The 17,398-nt window shown below is 36.6% G+C and overlaps 1 long non-coding RNA gene across 21 annotated transcripts in view; it reads right to left on the bottom strand.

The window, feature by feature from the left end:
- Nucleotides 1-17,398, bottom strand: part of LOC148216862 (uncharacterized) — a 137,239-nt gene that overhangs the window by 86,804 nt on the left and 33,037 nt on the right. For 4 of the 21 annotated variants that reach the window (XR_015794550.1, XR_015794559.1, XR_015794564.1 and 1 more), the window contains one exon: nt 12,562-12,632. The exons of 10 other annotated variants lie outside the window; for them this stretch is intronic. This is a non-coding gene — a long non-coding RNA (uncharacterized LOC148216862). Of the gene's footprint in view, nt 1-4,117; nt 4,192-5,664; nt 6,206-9,561; nt 11,611-12,561; nt 12,633-17,398 lie in introns of those variants that run through there. 7 more of the 21 variants (XR_015794549.1, XR_015794552.1, XR_015794551.1 and 4 more) reach the window with 4 other exon arrangements.

Raw genomic sequence — 17,398 nt, 5'->3', positions numbered from 1 at the left:
ATTTTTTTCATGGCAAATTGGGATTCTTTGGGAAAAAGTGGAGGAGCACCAATACTTTTGATTGCATTTGTATACTGTACCCACATTATTTCAAAACAATATTTGTTAAATACTGCTTCTATTTCATATATCACAATACATTGCTGAACATAGGAGAGAATAGTACTGTACCAAAATTGTATTTCTGTTTCTCCAAATGTTTCTTTCCATGGAAAAGGGATTTATGTTTTCTTACCTTCTCAGGGATAGCTTTCAATTCTCTTTTGCTATTCTTTCTGCCTGCAATTGCAGTTACAAGTTATGCTATTCTTTCTGCCTGTAATCTGTTATAAGGTAGAGGAAGATGTTGATTTTTTCCTGATATACATCCTCTCTTCTTAGCCTCCTTGGCTAAATATATTACATACAGTCATGTGAAAAAAAAAAGTACACCTTCTTTGAGTTCTATGGTTTTACGTATCAGGACATAATAAAAATCATCTGGTCCTTAGCAGTTCTCGAAAGGAGGTAAATACAACCTCAGATGAACAACACATGACATATTACACCATGCCATCATTTATTCTGGAACCCTTTTAGAATATTTATATATAATAAGTGAATTGAGCTATTTGGGATTTAAAAAAAATAATATATTAAATATATTGTTTGTCCATATCACATCAATTCACAAATTATACTATTTCTAGAAAAACAATCATTTGATTCTTTTTCTTGTGGTCTATTGACAAAATGGGGAAATCCAGAGCTTAACATTACTACTGGGATTTTTAACATGACATCAATTATTGGATGAAGGTTTTTATTATTATTATTATCTTTGTTAAAGAAAAAACACAATTGGTCTATTGCCAGCCTCTAGCTGGATTTACAAGTATAATATTTGTTGATATTTCTAATGGACAGCATCATTTTCAGGTTCAGAGACTACCTATTGTTTTTAAAATGTGACTATTAAATCCTATGAAACAAACAAGCCCGCAATTAGTCTACTGAGAAATGAATTTAGTGATGCAAATTTTAAAGACAATGGAATAAACAATTGTACAGAATTCCCATTTTGTCTAAATAGTGATTAACTATGTTAATATCAATATTAAAAACTTCAGTAGATTATGACTTATTCAACAAAAATCAATATTTCAGGGTCTAGGCACTTTTGGATCCCATTGCCTTTGTATAGAAAAGGAATGAGTAAATCATTGTGTTGTTGGAGGTAGAATGAAAATAATGGTTATAATCTTAAGGGAAAAAATAATTACATCTATTAATTTGATTTTCAGACTAAATTGTATTTTTGATTGCGTATATTTTTTTCAACTATAAACCTATTGCATGGAATTTAATGCTGGACAATAAATACAAATTCTCCATGTCTTTCTTATTGTTAGGAGACAAGTCTTCAATATTGAAAAATAAATTAATGGTCTCAATTACTCAATGGATTGAAGACCTGATATGACTTGTGACTTATGAATAAATTGCTTACAGACATAAATTATATATGGCAGGATACAATGAAATATGGTCATCCTCTATTGAAACAATTGTGTACAACTGAATATCATATACTGTATATGTATATGAGAAGACTATCTCTATCTATCATCTATCTATCATTGTTTCAGAGAATTCACACAATAATTGTTTGATAATTTTCTTAGTCACATTCATAATCATTTCACCATGTAGTAAAGCTGGAATTCTGAATATTTTCACTATGTGTACTGACTCATTACTTGTGAAGGGTTATGTGTAAACTGAATAACTATTGAATGAAGGGTTATATGATTATTAAGAAAAAGGTATATGCGTAAAATGTTGAGAAAAGGGGCCTTGTGTAAAATGATAGCCAGAAGGTTGAGAAGGGGGCTTTGTGTAAACTGATACCTGCTGAGGAGAGGTCAGGGGAAAGGAAAGCCAGGAATGTTTAGTAGGTGACTGACCAGAAAAGGAGAACCAAACCATATAAGGGCATAAGAAAAAACCTCATCTTCATTATAATGTTAATTAGTTCTGCCCTTTTAAGAATACTATAAAAGACTGTGTTTTTGTCTCCAAGGATGTGCCACCCTGCTCTCTCTTGGTGCATGGTGTGAGCACCCAGACTTTTGCTTGGCCAAATAAAATGCTGTTTAGAGAAGTCCCTGCTTGAAATCTTTTGTTTTGTGCTGATTGATTGATTTCAAGTTTTCTGGGTAGCTGTGAACCTTACACTTGCTACAAAGGAGTAACTGTTTGTCTCTACACTTAGAGCTCATCTATATACCCTTAAAGACATTAAAGACATCCACTTACATTTTGTTGAGACATATCTACACAACAGAGCCTCCAACTTATATCTTGCAGCAGTAAAGTGAGTCCAAGGTGCAATAGGTTGAAAGTAATGTTTTCTCTAGGAAAACAGAAGAATACCTCCCATGGAAACATTCTAGACTAAATAGAGGAGTTTTCTTCAAAAGTCAGCAATTTGCTAGGCTCCAATTAGCCTGTTGCAGGATTGTTCCCTCTGTCCCGCCACAGCCATTATGAACTCTGTGCCTCATGGCCATAGCTATAGCCATTTTTGCCTTGGCTGATAGCAGAATCTCACCCAGCAACTATTTTGGTTTTGGATATGTGGTTTGGTCACCAAAAATGAGCCTTTCATGACAGTGATATTCCTTTTGGTAAGCGATTTACTTGACGGCTTCTCAGTACCACCCTGTGTTTGTGACTAGCAAGCAGTGGGGGTAGCAGAATAGTCCAGTTGTCAGTGGACTCAGCTCTGTTTGAGGTTCTGGTGGAATAAAGGAAGGTGTTCCATGTTCCCTGATCAATTTCACTCCATATCTCCTTTTGAGAAAACACAGGGTGAGGAAAAGACAGAGTAAAATTTTCCAGACTGGAGTATGGAAAGAATCAATATATGTGGCCACCAGCCGTGACTGGTGTCATTTCCAAAGCAAAGTAACGATAGTTGAAGCACTTTTTGTACTTTTCTCCCATTTCAAGGATAAGAGGTAAAAACATTGGTGTTGCTGTCTCTGTGAGATCTTTGGAATGGACGTGTGCTCGGTAACACATAAACCAACAAAATCACTTCAAAATACCCTAAGTAAACCTAAAGACCCAGTAGCCCAAGAAGAAAAAGCAGGAGTCATCTACAACATACAGTGTAAGGACTGTAACAAACACTACATAGGACAGACAGGCAGAAGACTAGCAGAGCACATCCATGAGCACCAACTAGCAGTCAGAAGACATGATGAAAATTCCTTAATCTCACAACACATGGACAGACTCAACCATAGTTTTAACTGGGAAACTGTCAGCATTTTAGACCAAGCTAAATCCAAACATGCAAGATAATTCTTGGAAGCCTGGTATTCAGACAAGGCAGCAATTAACAGACACACAGAGATTAACAGCATCTACATACTATTCAAAAGAGTCAAAAGACCAGAAGATCGCCTCACCAGCAATCAATCACCAGCAATCAGCACCAGCAATCATCACCCAGATAAGCAAAGGTTATCACCAGGCACACAAACAAGCAGCAAACATATGCCAATCAAAGAACTACCAGAGGAGGAAAACAAAATCCTAACCCTAACCCTAACCAGCACTGGCAAGGCAGGCCACAGCACATAAATAGAGAGAAAACCCCAGCCCATTTTAGCACTGAAGATGTTACCTACCTGGGTAATGAACCCAGTTTGCAAGAAAAGAACCAAGCTCAGAGAACCCCAAGGACTCCACGAAGGGTATACTGTTATAACAACTGTTCTTAGGAAAAGTAGATTTATTGGAATTTTGAAGAATCTGTTTTCATGTGACTAATAGAAGAAAAAGATGCTATGTTCTGCCCTCCCCCTTTTTTTTTTTTTTTTAAAAGTTGGGTTTGGTATTCTTCCACTTTTAATTCATCATCAAAGGGTATACTGGTTAGGTTGCTAAATAAGGATTGTTTTTTTCTTCAGTAAATGCTTAGCTGTTGCTCAAGGTTGATTTTAATCCATTCTTTACTGCTTTTTCAGGTTTGCTTTAGGACTTAAGGTTAATGGAAGGCTTTAATTAGATTGTCACAACATGTAGATGAATACACTAGGGTTCTTGGGAGTTAACTTCAACTCACCTATAAAGAGCCATGGAGATAGCCTTGAAGGGAATATTCAGAAGCCATTGCAGAAACAACAAGGGCTTGAAGCCCTGTTAAAAGAGATAGTGATAGGAAGAGAGTCAATGAGATATAAGAGGGAAGAAAGATAAAACACAAGCAGACTTGCAATACTCTTGTTATTATATCCCATTTCTCTCTCTCTCTCTCTCTCTCTCTCTCTCTCTCTCTCTCTCTATATATATATATATATATATATATATATATATATATATATATTTCTAGTCTTCCTAAGGAGTTGGCTTCCTGATATGGTCTACCTTGTAGGGCTGTTTTAATCCTTTCTATTAGTGATAGTGGGTTGTTCAATTGCAAGAGCAAAAATGATGAGGAAAACTCCACAATCTGTAGGTCCTGAGGTCAGAGGTCACTGATTAAAATACCTTCCCCAGGCTCAGGCTTCATTACCTGATCTAATCCTATGCCTTGGACTTGTTAGCCAAGATGCAATTTGCTGTGTTGAGACCTTATCACATGGATAGATGAAGGAAGCCTGCTTGCACAGGAACTATCACTATTATGACCAGAATCACTTTGGAGACCAATGTTACATTCGGAGAAGGAGGAGGAGAAGGAGGAGGAGGAGGAGAAGGAGAAAGGCAAGCCAATGGCAACCTAGTTCTGTATTGTTGCTAAAAAAGGTTATACAGTATGGGCTATGAAAGCACCAGGTACCAAAGTTGACTCAAATATTTGTACTTTGGAAAGCTGTCATTTGGTGCTGTAGTAAGCAAATACTTGCCATGGTATTGTCAAATGAGGATTTTAGAATACATACTGTGTGTATATATACATACATACAGTGTATGTATACATGTACATGTATGTGTGTGTGCATGCATGTATGTATACGTGTGAGTGTGTGTGTGTGTGTGTGTGTGTATATATATATATATATATATATATATATATATATATATTCACAGAGGTATCAGAACTCTAGGAATGCATTTACATTGTGGTATTGGGAAACTACAAAAGTCCTTACAACACTTTTACGTTGTTCAAAAGTAACTCAGTGTCCTTAAAGTACATTTTCCCAGGCATGACTAATTATACCTAAAAGGAAATATTTTACCAATTTTGAATAGTTTCTTTATCTCATACTCTCTTTTCCAAAATTAATCCAATTTGCAAAAACCTAAATTTTATCAATAATAAGAAAAGAATAATTTTGGGTATTAAAATTGGGGGAGTTGCCTTGAATACAAGACTATTAATTATAGCTTAAACTATTGTCACAAAATGTGACCATCAAAACAGGCCTCTGATAAGATTTCAAATCCAGGGCTCCAGGATTTTTATCTAAATGACAATTTTCTAAAAAAAAAAAAAAAAAAAAAACTATAATGTAAGAGGAAAATCTTTATTTATTTATTTATTTTTCAGATATAGACTAGACAAGGTTGGCAAACAAACCATGGCTTTGGCAATAGCTCAGTACTAAAATAAAATATTTTTCACACAAAGTCTTGCCAGTGGTAGCATTAAAGAGGAGTGGATTTTATTAGAAAGGGCACAGAGCTGTTCACTATCCTACTCTAATTCTTCTTTTGGCATCTGTGAAAGATTTCTTTTTCTTGGCATTCTGTGAGTTCTTTAAAAAAAAAAAATCCACATTTAAAGCAGAACAAACAAAATATATTTGTGAAGATCGTCATTAACATCAACTTCCTTGCATATAAATATATTCCACAAGACAGAATGTACATTTTTAATGGATTAATATATTTTATACAAAATTGGGTGAAAACAAAAGTACACAATTCAACATTCCATATTTACCAGGGTTAGTTCCTATTTTCTAGTTTCTGGGCCGTTAATAGATATTATATTCTCAATTATTAATGTTTGTGTGTGTACGCTGGGAAAGTTAAGAAATTCCTTTTAAAAAGGAGAGAATAATAATAAAGTAAACTGTATTAGTTTATAGGCTATCCAACTCTCCATATTACTCTCTACTTATAGTCACACCACTAATATTTTAGTCCCCTTTTTGTGCAAGAAGTTTAATGATGATTCACATATGTCTTCTCTTATGCTGACCTAAAAAGTAGAACAAGGGAGAAAAAAATCACGACTTGCTCCAGCTACCATAGGTTTTCAAGAAAGAGAAATAAAATGAATTCCTTCATGCATTACAACTTATTGACCCCCTAATGTAACGTTGTGTGCTTCTATATGTCTGCATGCAAAAACAAAAACACAAACTTCCGGTCATTCTTCACACACACCCATCAAGCAACCCTTTCTACTGAAAGATCCACTAGGGTAACTGGCTTCTAGGAATCAGGAACCAGGGTGAGGTAAGAATTCTCCCCAGTGGGAACTCCACAGAGCTGCAATATCTTAAAGAGAAAACAAGTTTTACGGCAGTTTCAAATACCCAACAACTACGCCAGAATTAAATTCACTCAACTCTTGAATATAATTAAAATTGCAGGATCATAATGATCCAGAGCTGCTTTTCAGATGGTACAGAGTCCTCATTTAGTAGAACCCTAAATGTTATTGGATGTTTTTTATTTTAACTATTTTGTAAATGATCCAACCAGTTCTGTGGAGTCCTTAGTTGTTTGCTGCAGGTGTTTCATTACTGGGCTAGGTAACATCATCAGTGCTAGTGATTGTGAGGTTTGCTTCCTGTTTATATACTGTAGCTTGCACTGCCAGTGTTGGTGGGAGTGTGGTTTTCTTCTTGGTAGTTCCTTGATTAGGGTATTGTTTTCTGCTTGATTATTTGTCTGGTGTTAATCCTTGCTTCTCTGGGTATTGGCTTCTGGAGATGATGTGTTCTGGTCTTTTGTCTCCTTCTTAGCTTTTTTGTTGTTTCTCTTGAATGGTCTGTAAATGTGGTTTATGTCTAGATGTCTGTTGATGGCTGATTTGTCTGAATGCCAAGCTTCCAGGAATTCCCTAGCATTTTGGGATTTAGCTTGGTCTAGGATGTTCAGTGTTTCTCAGTTGAAACTATGGTTGAGTCTGTCCATGTATTGTGAGATTAAGGAATTTTCATCATGTGCAACCAGATATTTTGCAAAGTGAAGCAATCTGTTAAGCATTAAGAGCTTCATACCACTGCATATTACAACCCTACATCAAGTAAATATGCAGTGATGTGAAGCTCTTAACATTCAGTGAACCCCCTTTCGCAAAGGAACATACAAAGAATATACAAGTGTATTAGGATGTAATCAATAAGATGCAGCTTTAACCTCAGCTTAAAAAAAAAAAAGCTATTTTTATCAAGTTCCACAAAACACATTGGCCCCAGTTTAAGAGATTATCATTTTTTATTTTTTATTTTTATTATTTTTTATTTATTTATTTTTGCTCTTTTAATATAATATGCTGCATAGAGGTGGGAAGTGTTATTTCCAAAAAAAAGGTTGGAAGTTCAGTTATTTCAACATTGTATTTTTTTCCAAGTGCATTTTTTTTCCAATTGACTTAATTATTTTAATAGTTTGATATTTTGCATAAGTTTGTGTTCTAGTGGCACAACAGATCACATAATAGTATAATCCAATCCAAAGACTACCTGTGAAAACTTCACTGGTTTCATTATCAATTTACTCAATTCCTTATACATTACATACCAGATCCAGGTGTGTATTAGCATTAGCTTGTGTGTGTGTGTGTGCGTGTGTATCTGTGAAGCCTTTTTTGTTTGTGGAAGCAATCAGTAGCTGAGATGTAGATTATTTCAATGGTGTCTGTTAAGATATTTCACTGTTGTTTGTATTTTTTTTTCCTGAAACAATGGTTTTTGCATACTTTCTCATGAAATATGTTTTATATTTTCATTCTGTTTTATTTCATTCATTCATTCATTCATTCATTCATTCATTCATTCATTCATTCATTCACATTTGTCACAATGCCCAACTCCGATGGATATTACTGAGCTCAATGTTCATTTCCACATTATACTTAATGAACCATTTTATTTCTAAATTTGAAACTTCGTCTGCACAGTGTTGCTGTGTCCAGATTTTTAGGGAGGCAACTGCAGAATTGTGCCAAGGGAGTGGCTACAGAAATCAATAATTTACTATTATTGGATTACTGTAACATGCTGCAAATGGGGCTGCCCTTGAAAGCATTTGTAAGCTGCAGCTAATCCAGATGCAGTGGTTTTGGCAGTTCTGGTGTTTCTTGTACATCCACTTAACACCACTGCTCTGTAAGCTGCAGTGGCTTCCAGTAGGCTTCCAGGTATAAATTCAAGGTGCTGGTCATCACCTATAAAGCTGTTCATGGCACAGGGCCAGGCTACTTGTGGCACTACCTTTCTCCTTTTGTTTCTGCTAACCCCACTAGATCTAGCAGAGATGGCATGCTCCAGTTCCTTTCTATTAAACAATGCCATCTAGCAGCATCCCCCCTGCCATGAGATTTAGATGGCCCCAACCCTGTTAAACTTTTGCAAGTCATTTAAAACCTGGCTGTTTCCCCAGGCATCTGTGTCAGGTGAGTAGATGAACTCTGTTACTATTGATGGTGAGTGGGGTCATTGTTTATCCTTGGGTGCGGTGGGTTTATGTATGGTGGGTTTGTGTGTTTTAATCATTTTATCCTCCCTAGTCACTTGGGTGAGATGGGCATCTATATAAATCATATACATACATAAATAAGTACAGGTTTCAGCCTATAGCAGCCAATATGTGCCCGTCTTACCCCACTTACTTCTAGTCATCTTACAGTTCCTCTGAAGCTTAATAGATTTTATACACTGTGCAGCTATTATTGGGTACTGTTGACTTAAGGGGGAAAAGACTTTACAGTCAGTACTGCTAAGGCACAATTGGAAGATTGAAGCACCAGGTGGGGAGAAACTAGGAATAAGATAAGGACTATGTCATGGAGGACATTGCAGAATAAAATATGTTACCAGGGCATGTTTGCGCTATGGTTAAGCACAAGTGGGTACACCGCCTATGTATGAGTTAACCATCCCATGTTAGAGAATATGAAGTCATATTTTGGCTCCTTCCTAAATTCAGCCATTTTTTCCAACTTTGACCCTTTTTCTCTGTGCTTGAAACTAACTTTCTTTTCCGTTTGTTGGTCTTATTTTGATCTAGACTTCTGCAGTCTTTTACTTTGCTGACCTTACCTTTTCTTTATTCCCCCTTGAGTCATCTTTTTCTTCCACTGGCTTTCTCAAATAAAAGTCTCTTTTTTATGTCTCTGCACATATTTTTTCGTGATGTTCTGGTTCATCAGCCTTTTAACCACAACACTTTTTACCTTTCTACTTCTAAAAATACCTTTTTATCCTATTCCCTTTTTATATTACTCAAGTCTATCTCCACTTGACTCCTTGACTCAGCCCTATATTTATCACTACTATGTATGCTGGAAAGAATCAGCCTTCATGCTATGATCCTCCATATTAGGAATGGGAAAATGTTTCAGATAAAGAGGCACAATTATTTCAGTGTAATAAATTTTGCTGAAGCCCAAGTAAAAAGCAAATGAGGTGGACAAAACAATATTACCTCTGTACTCAGTAGTTTATTTGTTAAGGCATAAAATAGTATGTGTACAGAGGAATAATTTTTTGTTAACTTGTTAAAGCTCTAATATGTTATATTAACTCAGCTTCTTTGTTAAGAAAGGGAAGCCCTTCTCAAAGCACAGAGAGGAATCACAGTGAGACAGAACGGCATAAAGAAACTCAGCTTACTATGGAAAAGAAACAGAAGGGGCCATGAGGATGCCAGGGACGTTACAAGACAAGGAAGAAGAGTATGATTAGGTTAGGAGGCCTAAGACTGGATCAGTGCATGGAAGAGAACTTTTGCAGTCTATGATTATTATTGGCATTTATTATTCTGATTTCATGCTTTCTGCATGATATTCAGTGACCAAACATCTAATAATCCAGAGCATGGATTATGATGCTTTTCAGTTCTATACTACTGCTGTGATCAAACAAAAGATCTGTATTTTTTTCTTTTTCCCAAAAAGTGAAGGAAAAAAAAAATAATGAAATGATCATGGGTGAATACAGTCCTCTTGAACTTGCCTTAGTTATGATATGGCAAAAAGATATGTGTCCTCTTGTGCAATATACAAAAATCTCTCCATCACTCTGAACACTCTAGGGCTACCAAACAGCTCAATTCAACCCAGAGGAAGAAATCATGAAGTTGCATGCATGTGTGTGTATAAAAATCCCCCTCTTCCTAGTGTCTTCATCAATCTTGGATCCTCTACCAGAAGCCTGGGAGTTTGAGGGTTCTGCACAGTATCTTAGCTGTTCCTAGCACTACATTCTTCTGGCCAGAGAGCTCAGATGATGTTCCTGGGTTCTGTTGGAGCCACTATGCCAGCTTAGGAGTCACAGCCCTTAGTGCTCCTACCACCCCTGGGGACCAGTTTAGCCTTTTCTTTCCATATCCACTCTACTACTTTCTTCAGCCCCTGGTACTTCTCCAGCTTCTTATACTCATTCTTCCTGACGTTGCTGTACTTGGCACAACTACATCTATCACCACTACTGTCTTCTGGCCCTTGTCTACTACCATGATGTCTGGTTGATTGGCCAGTACCTGCCTGTCCATCTGGATCTGGAAGTCCCACAAGATCTTAACCCTGTAGTTCTCCATGACCTTCTGTGGAATCTCTCATCTGGACTTCGGGGCGTCTAGCCCATACTCTGTGCAAAGGTTTCTGTACCTAATGCCAGCTACTTGGTTGTGCTGTTCAGTGTATGCTATTCATGCCTGCATCTTACACCCTGCCACCATGTGTTGGACTGTCTCTGAGGCCTCCCTGCACAATCTGCACCTTGGGTCCTGTCTAATGTGGTAGACCCCTGCTTCTATGGGTCTGGTGCTTAGTGCCTGCTCTTGTGCTGCTGTGATGTGCCTCAGTGCTATCTTTTAGTCCAGCTCTTTCCAGCCACTGATAGGATTTCCCAATGTCAGCCACCTCAACTATCTGTTGATGGTACATCCCATGCAGGGGCTTGTCTTGCCATGGCACTTCCTCCACTTGAACTTCCTCCCATGTCTGCTGCTGCCTCAGGCATTCATGCAGCAGCTTATCTTTGGGTGTCATCTCAGTGATGTACTCCTGGATGCTCTGGGTTTAATCCAGGACAGTGGCTTTGACACTCATCAGACCCCGCCCATCCTCTTTCCAGCTGGTGTACAGTCTCTGGGTGTTGGACTTGGGGTGGAAACCTCTGTACATTGTGAGGAGCTTATGGGTCTTCACATTGGCAGCTTCCATGTCTTGCTTTGGCCAGCTTATTAAAGCAGTAGGGTATCTGATGACTGGCAGGACATACATGTTGATGGCATGAATCTTGTTCTTCCCATTGAGCTGGCTCTTCAAGACCTGTCTTATCCTTTGGAGGTACTTGGATGTTGTTGTCTTCCTTGCCTCCTCATCGTGGTTCCCATGTGACTGTGGGATACCAAGGTACTTGTAGCTAACTTTGAGATATCACAATGGCAGTCCCAATAAGTGTGAGAGATGAAAAATCAGAGAAGTCATTTTAGTTCAATATGTCATGTTCAGACAAATCTCTTAATTCATTACATGCTTCTTTGTCTCCTCCTAATTGTATGTATTCATTTTCAAATCATACAACTTATCTCATTAAATTACAGGCAGGTCTGCAAAACTGCCTGGCAAGAAGAAGTCAGTTCTACTGCTTCTAGCTATATCATTACTCTGTATAACTGTGATGGCAGTTTTATTGGCAGAAAGAATATTCATTTAAGCAAATTCAAAGTGTTGATAGAGCATGGTGAATGGCAAGCAGAAAGAACTCCCTAGAAATACATATTGTATTAAGTGTGTGTCTTAATTCCTTCAGCATTTCAAATACTTGAACAAAAAGTACTGACTAATGCTTATTTTTTCTATTTCTTGGAAAACACTACAAAACATGATCTGTTCTAGTTCTTGCTTGCATCAACATTTACTATAAGAATCTACCATTTCCATTATTCTCCAGCTTTGGGGGCAAAGTTACAGGGCAAGATCTTAAGCCTGTAGTATGTTATCCTGCCCCTTGACAACCTTTTGTGGTTTAAAAATGGGGAAATGGAATAACAATGTTTTGGGGTATATACAGTAGAACAATCTTTTTCAAAATGGAAACTATTTCAATCTCTTCCCATAAACAATTAAAATTTTATTTTATTTTTGTTAACAGCAAGCTCGAGTAATTTCCATGAGTATTGCATAAATATGCTGTTTATTTTCTAAGCCTGGAATTAATTGTAGTAAGAAGTTGTCAAGAAAAATGTAGCAAAAGACTTGGTCTCCTGGCTAAATAGGAAAGCAAGAATGTAAGACAAACAAATGAGCATTCAAAACATGAGGGTATTTCTTTTTTTAAAAAATAATAATTTAACAAACTCTAACACTTTATAAACCTGATTTTGTGCCCTTCTTTCTTGTTATCAGTGTCAGCTTTGCCACAATGGTAGAATAGAAGTTCTTCACCCTGCAATGCAGAAAGTTCTATCATGCACTTTTTTTTCAGATTTCCCGGAGAGCTAATAGATTTCAAAAATGGGCATGAGATGACAGCTTTTGCACAAACACATTTATGTTTTCAGTATTGCCTGCCTGTCAAAAAGAAAATGCACGGTGGGATATATATATTTTTTTCCTGTGATGATCTTTCGTTGCATCAATTGAGAAAGAAGAAATCATGTGGGAACAGCAACTTTAAACATGTTCAAAAGACCTTCAGATGAGAAGAATGGCAACATTGTAAATGCCAGGAAAGGTGGGTTAATTTCTTTCGAGGTTCTAAAGCACTTCAGTCCAAATAGAGGCCTTGATAGTCTAAATTAAATGTTGATACAATGTCAGTGAACTTTTCCAGAATAATGTCATACCAAATCTCCTAATCTCTAAGCTTTTATAAAATAGTGATTTTTAATAAGTTTTTTTAATGCTTCCAGAAAGCATACTCCTCATCAGTTTCTTGGCCAAACTTCATGAGAAAATAATAAGGTATTGAATAGTCTGCCTGCAGTAAAATAAAATAAAAATATTCATAAAAATTATATATGGTCTGACAAAAATATAGAGAAAACAAGTTTCATTTCTCTTAATAGTAGAGCCTGGGGAGTTATCTATAAGGGAACAACCAATGAAATTTATTGGCAGTTGATTCAGAACAGATAAAACAATGTAAAATTTATACTAATTTCTATGATACACATGCCACAAAATAAAATGACACAGATTTAAAGGGCTTTAAAATGGAATCAGGTGGCAAATGAATGGTATGGCCATATTGAGAGCCCATGTACTTCTCATATCAGTTTTGGGTGTCAGGGAAAGGCTATTTTCTTAATAAACTTCTTGAAATTCCCAAGAAAATGTGGCCAATTGCCACAGTGTAATTGCAAGTCATAGGCTGATCCAGCATGACCTTATTCAAATTTCCTTAAGAGTACTGAGATAAATTGTTAGACAGCAAGTATATAAAGCTCAATTGCTCAGACAAGATACATTTGTTTTTAAATTTTGTTTTATATAAATGCATATAAACCACCCATACTTAGACCTTCCAGTGTACATTCCCAAAGGTGATAAATCAAGATTGTTTCTTCAAAAGAAGGAAGGAAATTCTCCATCCAACCTCTAAGAATATCTCCTAAAGATTGACAAATTCTAAAATATAAAAATTCAAATGAAACCTTTTTGAAAAGTTATGTGGTAACACTACGTAACTACTTAAAAGTACAAAAAAGACTGAGCATTGTTTTCTAAGATCTATTTCTATACCTAAACTCCATATACGTTGCAACATTTTGATCAAAAATGTTTGACATTTGAAAAATGATTAGTTGTGGATCCTTCCTAATTAATGTAAACCTTTCACTTGTTTCCCTTTTCCAGGTAAAATCTTAGTGCTCAAATCAAACCCTAATTAAACAACACATATATCTACATTTAATATATACTCCCATTCTAGACTTGTACCACCAGTATGTACTAAATTTGATAAGATTGACCAATGCAAGACTAAAATATTTGTAATTCTTTGGTTTCTATGTTGATTGTGTGAATTTTCTTTCTACAGCAATAAGGGGAAAAAAAATGGAAACATACTCCCCATAGTTTCTGGAAAAGCATTACTTCTCTATTCGTGTATATGAATTCTAGCAAAGGGATTGCAGCAGCAGTTTTGAATTTTTGTAATTTTCAGCCCAGCTGGTTGCAGAGCTATGGTGAACAGAAGAAGACCAACACTACAATTTATATAGAACATATTTTGAACTCCCTGAGGATTAAGGCGTACTACCCCCTAAACCATAATTTAGCATTCTGAAGAAATGTGACTGTCAACCAATGTACTAAACATCTTTTTAAAACTCTCACAAAATACACTTTTAAGAAATTAAACGCCTAGAGAGTGATAGCATGGTAATGAAATTAATGTACTTCCTTATGTCTTTATACATAACTCTAATGTTTATCAGTTTTACATATCTGTTTAATTTATTGTATATGAAGCACTACAGAATATACAATAAACCAGCTTTAAAAAAGAAAAGAGAACCTCTGTTGCTTTTCCTATTTCTAATCCAAAAATGCATTTTCTTGGTTGTATTCTTTGTATATAAAGCTAAATAATTTTCTGGGCTTGTAATCATTATCTTTGAACTATCTAATTATAGGGTCTTAATTGTCCCTCTTTTTAATCAAGTAATTCATTTCTTTTCAGCCTTCTCCCTAGTCAACACATTAGTGAATCACTCAATTGCAATCTCATATAAAAATGAGGTCAAAGATCTAGTCTGTAGATCCCTGGTAAGTATGCAATGTTCTGAGTTGCTCCTTGGGTTATGGTTACCTAGTAGTGAGGACTCTTTGCTTCAAGGTGGTGTTCAGATTATTTATAACTGGCAGTGTGAAAGTGCTAATCTTCCCAGCACCTTCCAGATACAGAAGCAGATGACAACTCATTTCTGAAGTTTGTCCCAAAGGCGGGCAAAAGTTCACATCTGTTTAATCACTCAAATTGCCCATTTTCGGAGCTGCATTTTTTTCTTGTCATATAGCATAAAAATTCACAGGCAGTGTAGAAAAGCAGCTAGAAAGAGCACTATTTTGTCAATGGCTTATTTCACCTTTTAATAGGTTACAATCTATATTATGGAATACCACAGTTATTTCTGAGAAAAATATTTCTCAAAACATTTTATTCAAATATGCTCTTTAAGGAGGCAACATAAAGACGGTAAGGGCAACCATCACAAAATACATTAACTGAGATTAAATATAATTTGTTAATGCACACTTTAGCATAAAATATATAGTTTGCACAACCTCTCAAAACATGTGATTATCATAAGTTTATACTGGGTGCAGAGTATTCCAGTGGTTTCTTTCATCCTTTGTGTTAGGAACACAAAAAGTTGCCATAGAAAAAATCATCCCAGCCTTATTGCCTCAGCACAAAGCTGGTTCACTAGTCATGTCCAGGAGACATCATCTGTCTGCAGCTGAGGCAGCCTAAGGATGGCTTTAAGTGCTCCACTCTAGAAATGTTCTCCCTTATTTTGTTTGCACACATTGTTTTCAGGCACATGAAGCACATGAGAGAGGTGGCCTAAAATGTTGTGCTCTGTATCAGCAGAAATGTGGCTCAGATTAGTTCAGCCAATTTCTTCTGGGCTCTCTGATCTTCCCTTTCCTCTCACCTCTCTATCCTCTTTTGATTATGAGAGACACTGAAACCCTGGTCTTTCCCTCCCTCCCTCCCTCCCTCCCTCCCTCTTTCTTTCTTTCTTTCTTTCTTTCTTTCTTTCTTTCTTTCTTTCTTTCTTTCTTTCTTTCTTTCTTTTTTTCTTCCTCCTTGCCCCTAGCTTAACTAGACGTACAACTGAACTGAAAGTCCTCATCTCTTGAATTTCTTCAGTTTGTTTTGTAGACAGTTCCCTTCCTAGTGGTTGCTTCTCCCTGAATTCTCACTTTCTCTGCTCATGTAATATCCCAACAATAGTTTGTAACCCTCACATCAATCCGCATAGCTAATCCTCTTTCTCAGACTCTAGCTTTTTAGTAGCACTTATCCACTGGATGCATTCCAGCTCCACAAATCCTCATAACCACTAGATTCAACCCACAGATACAAAAAACCTAGCTCTCTGATGGTACCTAGCAGTTGAATGGTTGCATAATTGCTTGGTTGACCCATAGTTCTAAGGATCTAAAAAGATCAACTGGTTGATCATTGAAGGAAAAGAAAAAGGGGAAAACTGCAGTGCATGTATTAACCTGAACTTTGTGCATGACAGTTGGAGGATGAATTTCACATCAGAGATAATGTTGGACAGATCTAGTTCACCTGAGAGAACTGCTAATCACACCTCTTAGAATGTTGCAAGATAGAGCTACAATATGTAGATAGCAGTGTAGCACCAACATGTTCAGGTTATGTGGAAAGGCATGCTTTAGGCACAACAGACTTTAGGACAGCATGATTTCCTACTAGCTTCAGGATAAGGGGACTTTTCAGAAAAGTTAGTTCTTAGCTTTAAAGAAGACAAAAGAGAGATACTGATGAACTCAAGGAGGGTGGAACTCTAAGGAGCAAAGGATTCAGCACCTCTGAAAGAAGAAAAATAAATGTACATGCGATTTATTTAATTTAAGGAAAAGAAACAAAGACATGATCCATTGACTGTGAAGTAAGTTGTATCCTGGAAGTACAGAATAAAGATAGGGGAAAATAGCTGCCTGAACTTATAAAGCCCACTAAACCCATCAAGTCTGCATGGTCATTCACAATGCAACAAATGATACTGTTAAAATACCACATCACCTTGAATTAGAAGCTCTAATGTGGAAGCTGAAGGCCCAGAAGATTCAGATCCTGTTATATTCTATTGCTGTAGAATAGGACTGAAAAAGGAAGTAATACTGCAAATAAATGACTGGAGGCAGAAATGGTATTGACAGAAGATATTTGTTTTCTGGGACAAGGTTATGAATTATCTAGGCAATGGACTGCTGGTGTTATATCAACTTCATCTCACAAAGACTGGAAAGACATTACAAGAAGGATGCTGGGGAACTGGAAAGAGTACAAAGAAGAGCAGCTAGGATAGTGAGAGGCTTGGAGGTTAAATCCTATGAAGAATAGGTAAAAGAACTGGGTATGTTTAGCCTAACAAAGAGAAGGCTAAGGAGTGACATGATAACAGCTTTCAAATACTTGAAGGGCCATCACAGAGGAAAGGGTGT

Source organism: Python bivittatus, unplaced genomic scaffold (assembly GCF_059951505.1).
Source record: "Python bivittatus isolate LINGU-HERP-01145 unplaced genomic scaffold, Pbiv_v1 ctg000070_np1212, whole genome shotgun sequence".
In the NCBI taxonomy this organism is placed as follows: domain Eukaryota; kingdom Metazoa; phylum Chordata; class Lepidosauria; order Squamata; family Pythonidae; genus Python; species Python bivittatus.
The sequence above is the reverse complement of the archived record's forward strand: the minus strand, read 5'-3'. Positions and strand labels throughout refer to the sequence as shown.